The sequence below is a fragment of the Rhinatrema bivittatum genome, chromosome 18, assembly GCF_901001135.1.
Source record: "Rhinatrema bivittatum chromosome 18, aRhiBiv1.1, whole genome shotgun sequence".
Classification (NCBI taxonomy): Eukaryota; Metazoa; Chordata; class Amphibia; order Gymnophiona; family Rhinatrematidae; genus Rhinatrema; species Rhinatrema bivittatum.
In genome coordinates, this window is record NC_042632.1 from 38,879,608 (window position 1) to 38,892,924 (window position 13,317).

The following is a 13,317-nucleotide window of genomic DNA, read 5'->3' on the forward strand; positions in this document are numbered from 1 at the left end:
TTAGTTATTTTCATCTTAGAAGTATTTGCTTATATTGCTGTAACAAGTTTAAGCTTGTGTACAGTAGAAGGGGTTTTTTTTTCCCAAAAAGGGAAAGTTTTTCACCCTTTAATCTCTGCAGTATAAACTTTGAATACAAACTATGATATCTCTGGGTTTTTCAGATGCATTTCTCCACGGTCCACCGGTCCTATTTATTTATTTTATTTAAAACTTATTTTATTCTGTGCTTTCCAAGAAAACTGTTCATTGCGAATTACAAATTAAATATACATAATCCTATGTGTTCTGTCTGTCAGTATTGGGTCCTTCTCCTTCTCTTATAATATGTTGGTGAAGAATCTTTGCTTGAAATCCTCCATTACCAGTCCCGCCGGAACTCCCCTGATCCAAATATTATTGAACCTGGATCTATTTTCTACATCGTCTATCTTCAATCCCATTCCTTTTCATTTTAAAGGTCACAAACGCTCTTGCTAAGACTGCTCACTCTCTCCTCATTGTCTTCAAGCTTTTGCTCACAAATATTCACTTTCTTGCAGTGGTGTAGCCAGAGCTGATTTTTTTTGGGTAGGGGGCCCTCCAAGACTGACATGTGTGTTCGTGCCAGAGGAGTTGCCAGATACTTAAAAGGCCCAATTCTCAACCCCCTGAAGGGAGTCCCCCTGAGATTTTCTTAATTGAACAGAACAATCATGATAAGTCTGCCTCCCCTACCCCCCCCCCCCCCCCCATCCACAAGACCTGCACCATAAAAACACAGAAAAGGATTTGTAACTAAGATCCTGCTGGCCTTATAGAGGGTAATTGTCAAAGGGACCTCTGGGGGTAAAACAATGTTGGACATGCAAAAATGGCCTTTTACAAAATTGCAGGAAAACTATGTACGTATGTCAAGCATGCTCGTAAATTTATCCAGACCGAGTGGAGGTGTTCTTGGGGGGGCAGATTTGGGGAGGGGTTTAGACCTGTGTGCAGACTTTTCCTTACCAAAAATATGCGTATATATTTTCAAGAGCAACCTCTGTGCATAATTTCGTAAGTATACTTGTGTATGGGGTAGATTTGTGCGCAAGTCCACTTTGAAAATTGGTGTAATTTATGCGCGTACTTGCCTGCTCACTTTTATGCATGATGTTACAAAATTACGCCCAAAACGTGCACCATCCATGCTGGCAAATGCCCTGCGAAAGTGAAGGGGACACACGGTGCTGGCTGATTCTTACAGCATCTGTGTTCTACTGCCGGTTTCTTATTAAGGGGGCTCTAACCAAGCTCTGTTTCATTTGATGAGGCTCTCCTTGTTTCTACAAATTATCTAACCCTCCACGCCTTTCTTCATATAACAAGAAAATAAAATAGACAAAGAACATAGAACAGCTTAATATTGAAATTATGGAGGATTCTTGGCAGCCTGAAACCATTACTAGATCCATTACTCATCCCTCATCCCTCCCCAGTTACTTAGTTATTTGTTCTGTTACTGCGTTTTACGTTATACACCGTTCTCTGTAAAGGCTATGCCTATATACTTTCTGTTGTAAGTTACTTGTGAACCGGCACGATGTGCAAACGGTTGCCGGTATATAAAATTAAATAAATAAATAAATAAATAAATAAGAATTTTCTGAAAATAATGAACATGCAATTTGAAAATAAAGAGATCCCTTCTCCCGATGTCACATCAGAAACATTCGTATATGAAGAAGAGACCTCCGTAATCTAGATAGCTCAGGTACAACATTTAGATAATACTTACATTTATCCAATAAAAGCTATCACAGCCTGTGGAGAATCCAGTTTATGCCAGGAGCTATAAAGCAAAGATCACTGCATTTTGTTTCAGTAAACAAAAACAGAATGCTTTTCTCCGCATCAGGTTAGTCTCTTTTATTTCTGCTCCTGTATCCCCCTCCAGCCCCTCCCCTCCTGCCTGAGGCAAAAGGTAGCACCATTAGGGGCGGATGCAATAAAGTACGCCTGGCCTAGCGCTTTTTGGACCCGCTAGACTAGCACCCAATGCAATAAGGAGATGAGCGTGTCCAAAACATGCGCCCAAACAAATGCGTAGCCGATGGTGCTCATCACGTATTGAGGCTATCAGCTATTACCCCCTGATACTGAAAATCTCTGGGCACCCAAGGAACACTTTTTTTAATGTGGCAAAACTAACTCCAGAATGGGAGGGGCTGGATTAGGGAACAGAGTAGTTTTTCTATATTCAGTTTACTCCAGCTTCCCTCCTCTACACCTATTCCCTGCAGGCTGTTTCCTGGAAAAGGAGGGGCTTGACAGGAGGAGGAGGAGGGGAAACAAGGATAGGAGAGTGGCTCCAGCCTTACCCCTACCCCTCCCTTCCTGTTAGTAGCAAGTCTGGCATTGGGTGGTCCTGAGGCCCCCTCCTTCCTCTCCTGTGTTCACTCATGTCTGAATGGATATTTTGCTGCACTTCTTTTGTATCATTTCATAGTTCCTGAAGTAGGTCATTTACATCTTCCTTTATAACCAGCAACAGTTTGAGTTACATCGGATTCTGTTGGCTCACTGTCTCCTGCCCTGGCACATTCTTTCTGCAATGCATGTGGGGGCCCAGACGTCATGCATGTCTCATCTGCATTAAAATAGATTTTAAGATCACTCCGTTTCTTTTGGATTCCCCCTCACCTCCCAGCAGCTCTGCTTCTCTTTTTGGATTGAGGAATTTGCAGAAAATTAACTGCTTTAGAAAGCAGGTTGGAAAAGACATGTCGACTTCAGGCAGCCATACCCAGGGTGATGACACCCACCTTGTCTAATCTCTCTCTGACTCTTGACAGCACATCATATCTAATGCAGTAGAAAGGGCTCTGCCAACCAACCTTCTCTGGAGCTGCACGAGCGTCTGCTGCCCACGCTCTAATTGCTGGGTGGGTTGCAGCCATCTTGTGAGTTTGAATCGTGTGGGGGTGGACAAGTCCCGTGGGAGCTCCTGCCTCCAGAGCCTCCGGGAAAGGAAGGCCCGAGCCAGGAGCTGGACCCCAGGTCCCTCTGCACGACGACGCACAGCGCTGCCACCGAGCTGACCCTGGCTGCTATGTTCTGCCGGGTTCTTCTTATTGTTGTTTCATTTCTTAGTTTGTCACCAACAATAAGGTCCCCCACCGTTACAGTTCCAAGGTCATCAAGCTCCATTTTATCATCCGCTCACAGAATCCATGACTGCCTTATTGCCCATTTTCGTTTTCCCGGTTGCACCTACAGTACTACATCCTATTAAACAAGATTTCCTAAAATAGCTGTGCGTGGTGCCCTGCTGCCGGCTCTGCAGAGCTTTTACTTTTGCCATCGCAAAGCACACTCAGACGTACAGATGAGATTGGGGCCAAGGATCAAGTCACAGTCCAGTCATTTTCTGGTTATTAATACCTGCACCATCATCAGCCTCCAGTATATAGAGAGAGATATTAGGGGGGAAAACATATTGGTAGTGAGCAAAGAAGAAGAAAAAAAAGAATTTTTAAACATGGATGAAGCTGAAGCTTTCTGTGAAAGTGACAGCATTTAGATAGCTGTCCGTGGAGCTACTTATCTGGAAAACAAGGCGCTTTGGTATTTGAAAGGCTCATTTAGAAATCTGAAAGGGGCTGGCAGAGTGGGGGAAGGGCGCTTCTGGCATATCGTCCTATTGACATTTTTAAATGTGAACCAGGAACTAATGAGAACTTGTCTTCCTTGTTGCTGGGATGTCAAATTTACTAGAAGGGAATTTGTCTTGAGTTTCTGCTTGCGTCTTTCCTCTGGTTTTTTTTTTGTTTGTTTTTAACGTCTTTTGATTGTCTCTGCATTGGAAGTTAAACCCTGTGTAGGGGGGGTGGAGGAGGGGACATTAAGAGACGGCAAAGGAAATTGGGCTGAAAATAGAAAAAGGGGAATGGGGGGGGGGGGAAATATCAGGGAGAGGAAAGGAAAAAGATACACGGAAGGGAGTCGATTGGGAATGGAGGGTAGGAAGGGAAGCAGCTCTGAAGGGAAGGCGGGGAAAAGGGAGGAAGAAAGGAGAGAGAGGGGCAATTAAATATGAATCATTCTGAGGAAGGACCCAAAAAGCACGAAGGAAGGCGATCTATAATAGCCGTCAGGATGAAAGAAAAGAAATAGATGCCTGTAGTCTTAAAACAATCCTTTATTGCAGTGGAGACACAAGGGTAGCCCGACTCTGGCCGAGTTTCGCCGTTTCAAAACGGCTGCCTCAGGGGCTTACAATAATCTTCTTGAATTCATTAGTTATATATCGACTAAGAATATAGTGTGATCATATAAAGAGCTGTATGATCTCTTATGTTGCGTCTTGAAGCATTCGCGATAGCAGAACTCCACTAGCATGTTTGCCTTTGCTAGTGGAGTTCTGCTATCGGGAATGCTTCAAGACGCAACATAAGAGATCATACAGCTCTTTATATGATCACACTATATTCTTAGTCGATATATAACTAATGAATTCAAGAAGATTATTGTAAGCCCCTGAGGCAGCCGTTTTGAAACGGCGAAACTCGGCCAGAGTCGGGCTACCCTTGTGTCTCCACTGCAATAAAGGATTGTTTTAAGACTACAGGCAACTATTTCTTTTCTTTCATTCTGAGGAAGTACAGATTTTTCAGACTTCAAAGCAGGTCCAAGCTAACTGGCTCTGCTAGTAAATTTGAGGCAAATTTTCAGATTGGGTGAGAGGCGGTTCTCCATTTCGGAGTAGCCTGGTGATTACAGCAGCGCTACGCAAACCAGGGCTCCAGTCCTGCTGCCGCTCCTTGTGACCTTGGGCACCCTCCATTGCCTCAGGTACAAACTTACGGGCCGATACAGTATAGTGCGCTGTATCGGCCCGGTGGAGCGCACTGTTAGCCCGGGTTTGGCCGCGTGTTTTCGACGCGCTAGCTTTACCCCCTTATACAGTAAGGGGGTAATAACGCGTCGAAAACGCGCAGCCAATACCCCCAAAACTAATAGCGCCCGCAACATGCAAATGCATGTTGATGGTCCTATTAGTTATTCCCGCGCGATCCAGAGAGCAAAATGTGCAGCCAAGCCGCACATTTTACTTTCAAAAATTAACACCTGCCCAAAGGCTGGCATTTAATTTCTGCTGGCGCCGGGGACGCGTACAGAAAAGCAGAAAAAACTGCTTTTCTGTACACCCTCCGACTTAATATCATCGCGATATTAAGTCGGAGGCCCCAAAATGTAAAAGAAATTTTAAAATTTAAAAAAAAAAATTTTAAATCGGCCTGCGGCCCGCGGGTCGGAAGATGGACACTCAATTATGCCGGCATCCATTTTCCGAACCTGTGGCTGTCAGCGGGTTTGAGAACCAGCGTCGGCTGTCAAACCCGCTGACAGCCGCCGCTCCTGTCAAAAAAGAGGCACTAGGGACGCGCTAGTGTCCCTAGCACCTCTTTTTACCACAGGCCCTCATTTGCATACTAAATCGCGCGCACAGGAGAGTAGCCTGTGCGCGCGTCGGGAGAGCGGGCGCTCGCCTCGGAGCGCCAGCTCTCCCGCGGGTTTTACTGTATCGGCCTGTTTGATTGCAAGCACTCTGGGGGACAGGGAAATACCTGCAGTGCCCGAATGTAATCTGCTTTGAAGTGCCTGAAAAAGAGGAATATAAAAAAAAAAAATCGTAAAAAGCATGACCTCTCCTGAACATATTCTTTCTGGCTTTTGTTATTGGCCGGTTACTGAGCATGGCAACTCAGGTAAACCTGAAGTGATTGTAATATCTTTAGTTGTGTTTCATTTTCCCCTCTCTCTTCTTGTCTAAAAATAAAGTAAGCGAGTTAGATGATATCAAACACGGAGGTTCACTTATGCTGTTCAGGATGAACGTCGTTCTACTTTTATTGGGGGGGGAGTACATTTTACACCTTTATATAGCACGCATCGCGCAATGTGGATTATAAACGTCTTCCTCCACTTACCAGCATTTCTGGCTTTTGACAAAATGTCAAACAATGAACTTAAAATTTTTTTTGCTAAGTTCACTGCTTGACATTTATCCGAAAGTACACAGTCTGTCTCAGATTGTACAGAAGTCTTGCCATATTAAATTTGACATAAAATCTTGAGAAGAAATGGAAAATAATTGTAATAAGATTGCACGGGCAGGTTGCTACCGCTGCAGCTCATGGTGCTAGCTGGAGCAGAAGGCATTTCCAGCATTCGTTTAGACTAAAACCGATAACTGGAGGCTGCTGGGGAGGTGGGAGAAGGCCCCCTTGCTTTGTCGGCAGGTCTCGGATACCACGGTGGCACATGCAGCCTTCGCTCCAGCGTTAGTCCCAGGGCCATCCTCAGTCAGCGCTGGGGACAAATGCTGGAGCTCTCTGTTCTCAGCACGGTGCCTCCTCCTGCTTCCATCTTCCCAGGCAGCAGCCGAATCAGCTTGTTAGGTCTGAGGGCCGGGGCAGGTTAGAGAGAGGCACGCTCCAGGAAACCCTGGCCACAGATCCAGCTGCTGGAAAACTTTGCAAGCCTTGGAATTCTTGATGGATTTCTCCCCCCTCTCCTAGCCCTGTAGCTGGGAACGCCCTCTGATTCGGCCGAAAAGCAGGCCCTTCCTCCCACCTAGTGTCCCAACCTCCAGGACAGTTGTCCCAGCTGATTAAAAGTATGCCTCTTTCCAACTTCCTTGTTTGGAGGATTTTCAAATAGTAGAAAAATAATCATGAAGGTTTCATTTGGCAGCTAGTATGTTTCTGGGCTCTTTGGCATGTCATCGGTATTATTTCTTTATTTAGACTGCAATCATGCAAGCTTGTGATAGTTAAAATGAAGGGGTAGATGATCATCTAACCATATCGGTGCTCTCTACTCAAGGAAGCACTCATATGTCTGTGTACATAGCAAGAGACGGACAGATACAAGTCAAACATCCTTAGCCACCTGGATTCCATTCTATAATGGCACCAGATGAGCTGCATATGTTATCTTTTTGTTGAACCAACTTAAAGTACATTGATTAACTTTTACATAGTTAATGAGACCACATAAAGGGGAAACAGTAGAAGGGGGTAAAACTCCAGAGGGGATGACTCAGAACCAAACACCAGGAAATATTTCTTCAGGGAGAGGGTGGTGGATGCAGTTACTACCATAAGAAACTTGCTGGGCAGACTGGATGAACCATTTGGTCTTTTTCTGCCAATATTATTATATTACTATATAAACTTACAACAGCAGAAGGCTACCCCAGCTTTCAAGTACACAGCTGTAATTAGGAGTGGGTGAGAGGGACAACCACCCAGAACACAAAATCCTTTTGGGGGGAGGGGGGTGGGGAATGACTGAAATGCAAGTGTGGGATGGTAGCAGATAATAAGCCAGTACCATTCTCCTACCATCCAGGTTAGGGGAAGAGGGGGGAGAAAGTACGAAAGGACTGAAAATCAGAGTGGGAGGGGTCAGGGGTGAGGGAAGGGGTGCAAGTACTCTCGCCTGTCCCAGGGACTATAATGCCTGGTTATGGCTCTGTTCAAGCAACTGAAGCCGCACAGCCTTTGGCTCTTGAGTAGCACAGGACGGTGGCAATGTGCCGCCATAGGACAACTGGAAAACCATGAGGTTTATGGTGCTGATTTCTCTGTTTCTTGCCTACTCTCCTCAGAGCGGTTGATATCTAATAACACTTCCACCTTTCCCTTGCCCCCTTAAATTAGTGGACAATGGAGATTTTAATCTTTACGTTTCTTTCTAGTTCTTCAATAAAAGCTGCAACTCAAACATGATCATTTGTTGAAACACAAAAGCTAATGGAAAACCAAGCGAGTTAATTAAAACAAAAGTACAAGCCTCTCTTGATGAGTTTACATTTAAGGAGTTGTAATTTTGTCTAAGTTAAATGTTTATCATGGTCATATAATTAATTGCAAAATAATTAAGGCAGTTAAACTTTGCTGTGAAGCGCCACCTCCTGGACAGAATATTAGGAGAAAACTTGGTCACTCTGTCATGGTGCACCATTCAAACAGAGCACTCCACGCTTGAAGTTCTCCTATGCAAGAGCTTCATTACAAGGAAATATTAAAATCTGAACCACGTTGCAGTTTCTGAGTTACATTGTTTAGTTGCTCCTACATAAAGTCAGTTTGATTGCTGTCTAGAACTTCAATAATTAACATGCTACAACAGCCTTGAAAACTCCCCATTACCAGACCTACACAGTCATCAGTGTAACCAATGATTAACTGTGCCTGCCAAAGGGAGCTTAGAAATACATCTGTCCCACACTCACAATAAGTTCAATGAGGTAGAATAAGTCACACAAACAGAGAGCACCAAATCTCCCTCTCTTACTTGGCGTACATGAGGGCCAACTACTAATGACAACAAACAGTTGAATCAATCTTCATGGCTGGCCGAATTAACTGGCCATTGGATTTCTGCCCGAGTAAAGTACTTCAGAAGGTTTATGTGTTTAGATGTCTACTCCCTGATGAAAGCTGTTGACCATATCAGTTTGCCAACATAGCCAATAGTTTTCTGCCACAGTGCAAGAGGAAACTGTACATGATAACATCGTAGATGATGACAGAAAAAGACCATCTGACCTATCCAGGATTCCCGGTTATCCTGCCTACTTTGCTAAGGCTATATTCATGTGGCCTGTCATACAGTGCGACCCCCCCATGGGATACCATTCTTATCCAAGATAGGTTTTTTAAATCTTCCTCTACTGTAGTCCACCCTCTTGGGTATCTGAGCATGCAAGAGCCATGTTTTAAATTCACATCCAGCAAACCTCCTTTCCCATGTCTAACCACAAGGTTCCACAATAATCCAAAGATTTACCAGTACCAGCACAGCTGGTCTCTAACCCCCTCAGGGTCCCCATTATTCTTACAACACTGAAAGCAGTCCATTGGAAGTCCTGTGCTAGTAACTGATCACCAAACCTTGGTACCATTTCATATTGTCTGATGCACTAGTGCATTTTGTCCCTGTATTGACTTACAATCTATCTCTTGTACCATGGTAGATGAAAGTTTTCAGCGCCACTGAGTAGGAAGTGTTGTTTTTCTTTGCAGTAGTCATTTAATCAATTAGATAGAACCTGAATAGAGGGAGGGAGAGGAAGGGTTGTGTTGTGTTGTTATAAAACTGCACATATCCAAAGACGTGAAGGCACAAAGCTTGCTGAGTGGTACAGTCCCCTCATATGGTGTTTGGTAGTTCCATTATCAATCTACTCTCCCAAGCACTAAAATTATAAAATGCAAACTTCTGGAACTGCAGAGTTTAAATTGTGCAAGCAATTTTATAATATAGTACTAACCACTAACAAGGCTCCCATGCCAATGTCTGATAACATCATAATCTTCTCTGGTGTAGTGAAATTTTTAACTGAGATAAATGAAAGAAGAGCCACTGAATATATTTCTGGCTTCTTACTAATCCCAATGCATTTGAAACATAAATTTTGAGGTGTAGGAATAATGATAAAATTGAACCACCAGGCTCCATATCCCCAAAAGGATCACGCTGCTTCAATATCCTTTATTTGCAAGTAGCATGAATGATTTTAGCAAAGTTTGGTGGGGATCATAAAGTGAGCCCCTGCCAAAAACTGAAAGATAGAGCAATACTATCAAAGGAAAAGCAAATGATGCAAATTTAACTGAAAAAAATGAAATCTAGAAGTGCATAGGTGACATCACCTTAAAACTGCTGAGTGAAGCTGCAAAAAGAAAACTAGAGCTCCAGAGAGGAATACCAGAAGAGAGGTAACTGGAGGAAGAAACAGGTGAGATACCGATGAATGATAAAGATGCAACCTAAAGCAGCCAAGAAGCAGAGAGAAGAGGAGAAGCAGGTAAGAGATAAGGAGCTGGTGGCTGAGCTCCTGGACTGTGTGGAGATGGATAGGTGGGCTGAGAACCAGAAGAAGAAACTCCACCTAACTCAAAGACACCCATTTGTGACATCAACGAGGCTATAGTCTGCATAAAGTGACTATTTACCGATATCACAGAAATACACTGGATAGTCTATTGTGCAATGAAAATCAATACTGAGTGAGTCCTTCCAAAGAGGTCACAGAGAGCCAGAATCAAAGGAGAATGACAACTCTTTCGTGGGGCAAAAAAAAAAACAAAAAACATATAGAGGAAAAAATAAAATCACTGTATGCAGAGGTGTCACTGGTAAAGAGTACCTGAAAGCACCAAGCACACCGAAAATAATGAGAAGAATCCAAAACCTCCGGCTGAAACATGCTGCACTAACAACACGACCTTAAATTCATATTCTGCAAAAACAGACTGAAAATTACAGCAGGAACACAAAAGCTGTGAAGATATGAAGAAAACAAAAATAATAGCAGGAACAGAGAGGCTAAAGTACCAAAAGTTTACAAAGAAGATGAATCACCGTGGGTCACGATTTTTTTGTATCATTTGATAGACCTCATACGTAGGCATAAATGTCAGTGCTAATAGCATGAACATATTGCACCAGTGGTATAATCATAGGCCATTAAATGAATTTTATATGCTCAGTGAAACCGAAGTCCAGCTATAACAAAAGTTTCATAGCGTTTCGCATTTCATTGCATAGCATTGCCTTAACTTCTTTGAATGATGTTGCTACTTAGCTAGATGTATACGAAGAAACGCCCGTATGTCCAAAATATGGAAAGGCTCAAGATGTGACAGCCCGACACGGACCGTGTTTCGGCATCTGCCCTCTTCAAGGGGCCGAATATATGTTTGATAGCTTCAGCGGCATTTTCACCGACCTGCCGGTAATGTGTTACCTCAAAAGTGCTGACGTACGAACGTGAACAACCTTAAGCAATTTCCATCCTTCAGCTTGGACAAGTGTTCTGATGAATAAAAGGAATAAGTGAAAATCTACCTGCACCACACCGAGGCAACAGAATTTGCAAAATAAGTGGAAAAAATATTCGTCACACAGCTGACCACCAGACAAGAAAAAGAAAGCGCCAAATTCGCGAATCCACCGGGAAACGCAGAGAGTTCCTTCATCAAGCAAATGTAGATTAAAATCTGATAACAGGGATGGCTAAAGGAGGAGAGGAGAGGACTATGGACAAGATGGGTCACAGCCAGCGTGAGAAAAAAAATGTCAAAACAGGCAAATTCAGATTTTGTAGCACAGAAGTGGAAACGGTTGAATTCTTCCTGCTGATACCAGGTCTGTATACAGAAAGGCACAATGCACGTGGAAAAAAAAGTTGTTTTTTTTTTTATTTTGTGTTTTGTTTTGTTTGTTTTTATTATTCATTTGATTTTTTTTTTCTTTCATCTGGTTTATTAGAAACAAACTAACCTTCATAGTGAAGGCACACAATTCGAAAGAAAGGAAAGGTCCTGCCCCCAAACATTTAAAAATGAATTCCCCCCACCAACCCTCCCTCTGTCACCACTCTCCCTGGATGCTACTTAAGCCATCCAGGGCGTTCCTCCCTGTCTGGGCTCAGGTACCAGCCAGTCCTGAATCTGGTGCCATTTTGTTGTATGGTCATCCATTTTGAAAATGGACTCGATGGGGCAGGAGCAACCGGGGATTGCTTCTGCCCTATTTTGACTACTGGAAGCCCATGGAGAGGGAGGGGGGGGGGGGGGTAAGTGGCATCCGGGGCAGTGGGGGGAGAACCGTGAAGACCAAGGGGCGGCGAGGGGTTCAATTTCTAAATGTCAGTGGGGCTGGGGTTTTCATTTCCAATGCAAAAAGAAACTGCTCCCCCTGCAATTTCAGTGGGAGGGGTCTTTTTTGTTTTCTACCAGAACAACAGTTTTTCGTTGCCATTTTAGAAAATGAATGCACATCCCTGCAACAAAGCAGCATGGCTCATCCCCTGGAAACCGTGTAAACACTAGACTTTATTTAGATTTAGATTTCGCTTTTTCAGGCGCTTCAAAGCGGATTTCATTCAGGTACTGTGGGTATGAACATTGCTGTACCAGAAAACCGCTGAGAGCATGACCCTGCTAAAATTGCAGAGAATGAAAAAGTTGTGAACAGCTGGGGCATTCCCATGCCAACCAATAAAAATGCTCAAATACTTTGACAAAACAGCATGGCTGATAGACGTATCAGCACCAAGTGAGTATTTTGTATTACAGAGGGAGAGACAGAAGATCATCAAGAACCAAGAGATGCAACTGGAGCCCAAGAAAATGTGGCATACAAAAATAGTTCCAATTCGATTAGCCACTACCGTCTTGATTACAAAGAACTTCCAAGCACACCTTGATATGCTGCCTGTACATCTTTCACCCTATGAGCTCCAGGAAGATTTATTTGGCACAATGCAAGTATAAACAGCACTAGCAATACATTCCAGAGATGGAGACTGTACTCAGCATATCCTGGTTTACGAGCAAAGTTCATTCCTGTCACAGTCTGTGCACAATAAACCTGTTTGGAGAAATTACCCCTTGAGATAAACTGCATTCTGAGACAAATTTGGAGGGAAATAGTTGACCATGCAGCACACAATATTTCAGGAATTTAAAAAATTCTAGACAGACAAGAGCAAATGAATCAACAGCAATATTAGAGGAGTAGCAAGACATGGATTGTGATGATGTTGTTGAAAGATCACCACACCCAGTAAGATTATATTATCGTAAACTAGATTACTATTTAAAAAAGAAAACAGGTTTGAACAAGACAACTTTGCTGATTAGGTTAACTGACAGTCTAGGGTTGCAAACTGGCTCCAGATTTTCAGGACAGGTTGATCCAGACCTGGTTTTACCCTATTGCATGCTGGGACTTATCCTGATTTCTCTGGAGTCACTTGCCAACCCTATGATTATCTGAAATGAGCACTTGATAAAACAGAAAGGGCAGTGCCAGCCTGGTGACTCTGTGGCAATGCCATGCAAAAAGACCTCAGCTTGTTTCCTCTTTCCCAGGTCAGCCATTTTGGGATGCTATGTTTATAACCCCAATGGGGAGTGAGAGGGAGTCATCATACAATGGTGCCACCTAGTGGCTAGATTCAGGGACCACAATTGCAGGAAGCATGACTCCCAGCTGAAGTCTGTTCTCTGCAATGACTAGACTAGGGGGTAGTCAACTCCATTCCTCAAGACCCACAAACAGGCCTGGTTTTCAGGATATCTATAATGGATATGCATGAAATGGATTAGCAGGCACTGTCTCCATAGTATGCAAATCTATCAATATTTCATGCATATTCATTATAGAAATCCTGAAAACCAGACCTGTTTGTGCCTCTTGAGGACCAGAGTTGGCCAGCCCTGGTCTACAATAACTTGTGAGGAATAAAAAATAGGGGGAGGGGGTTATCGC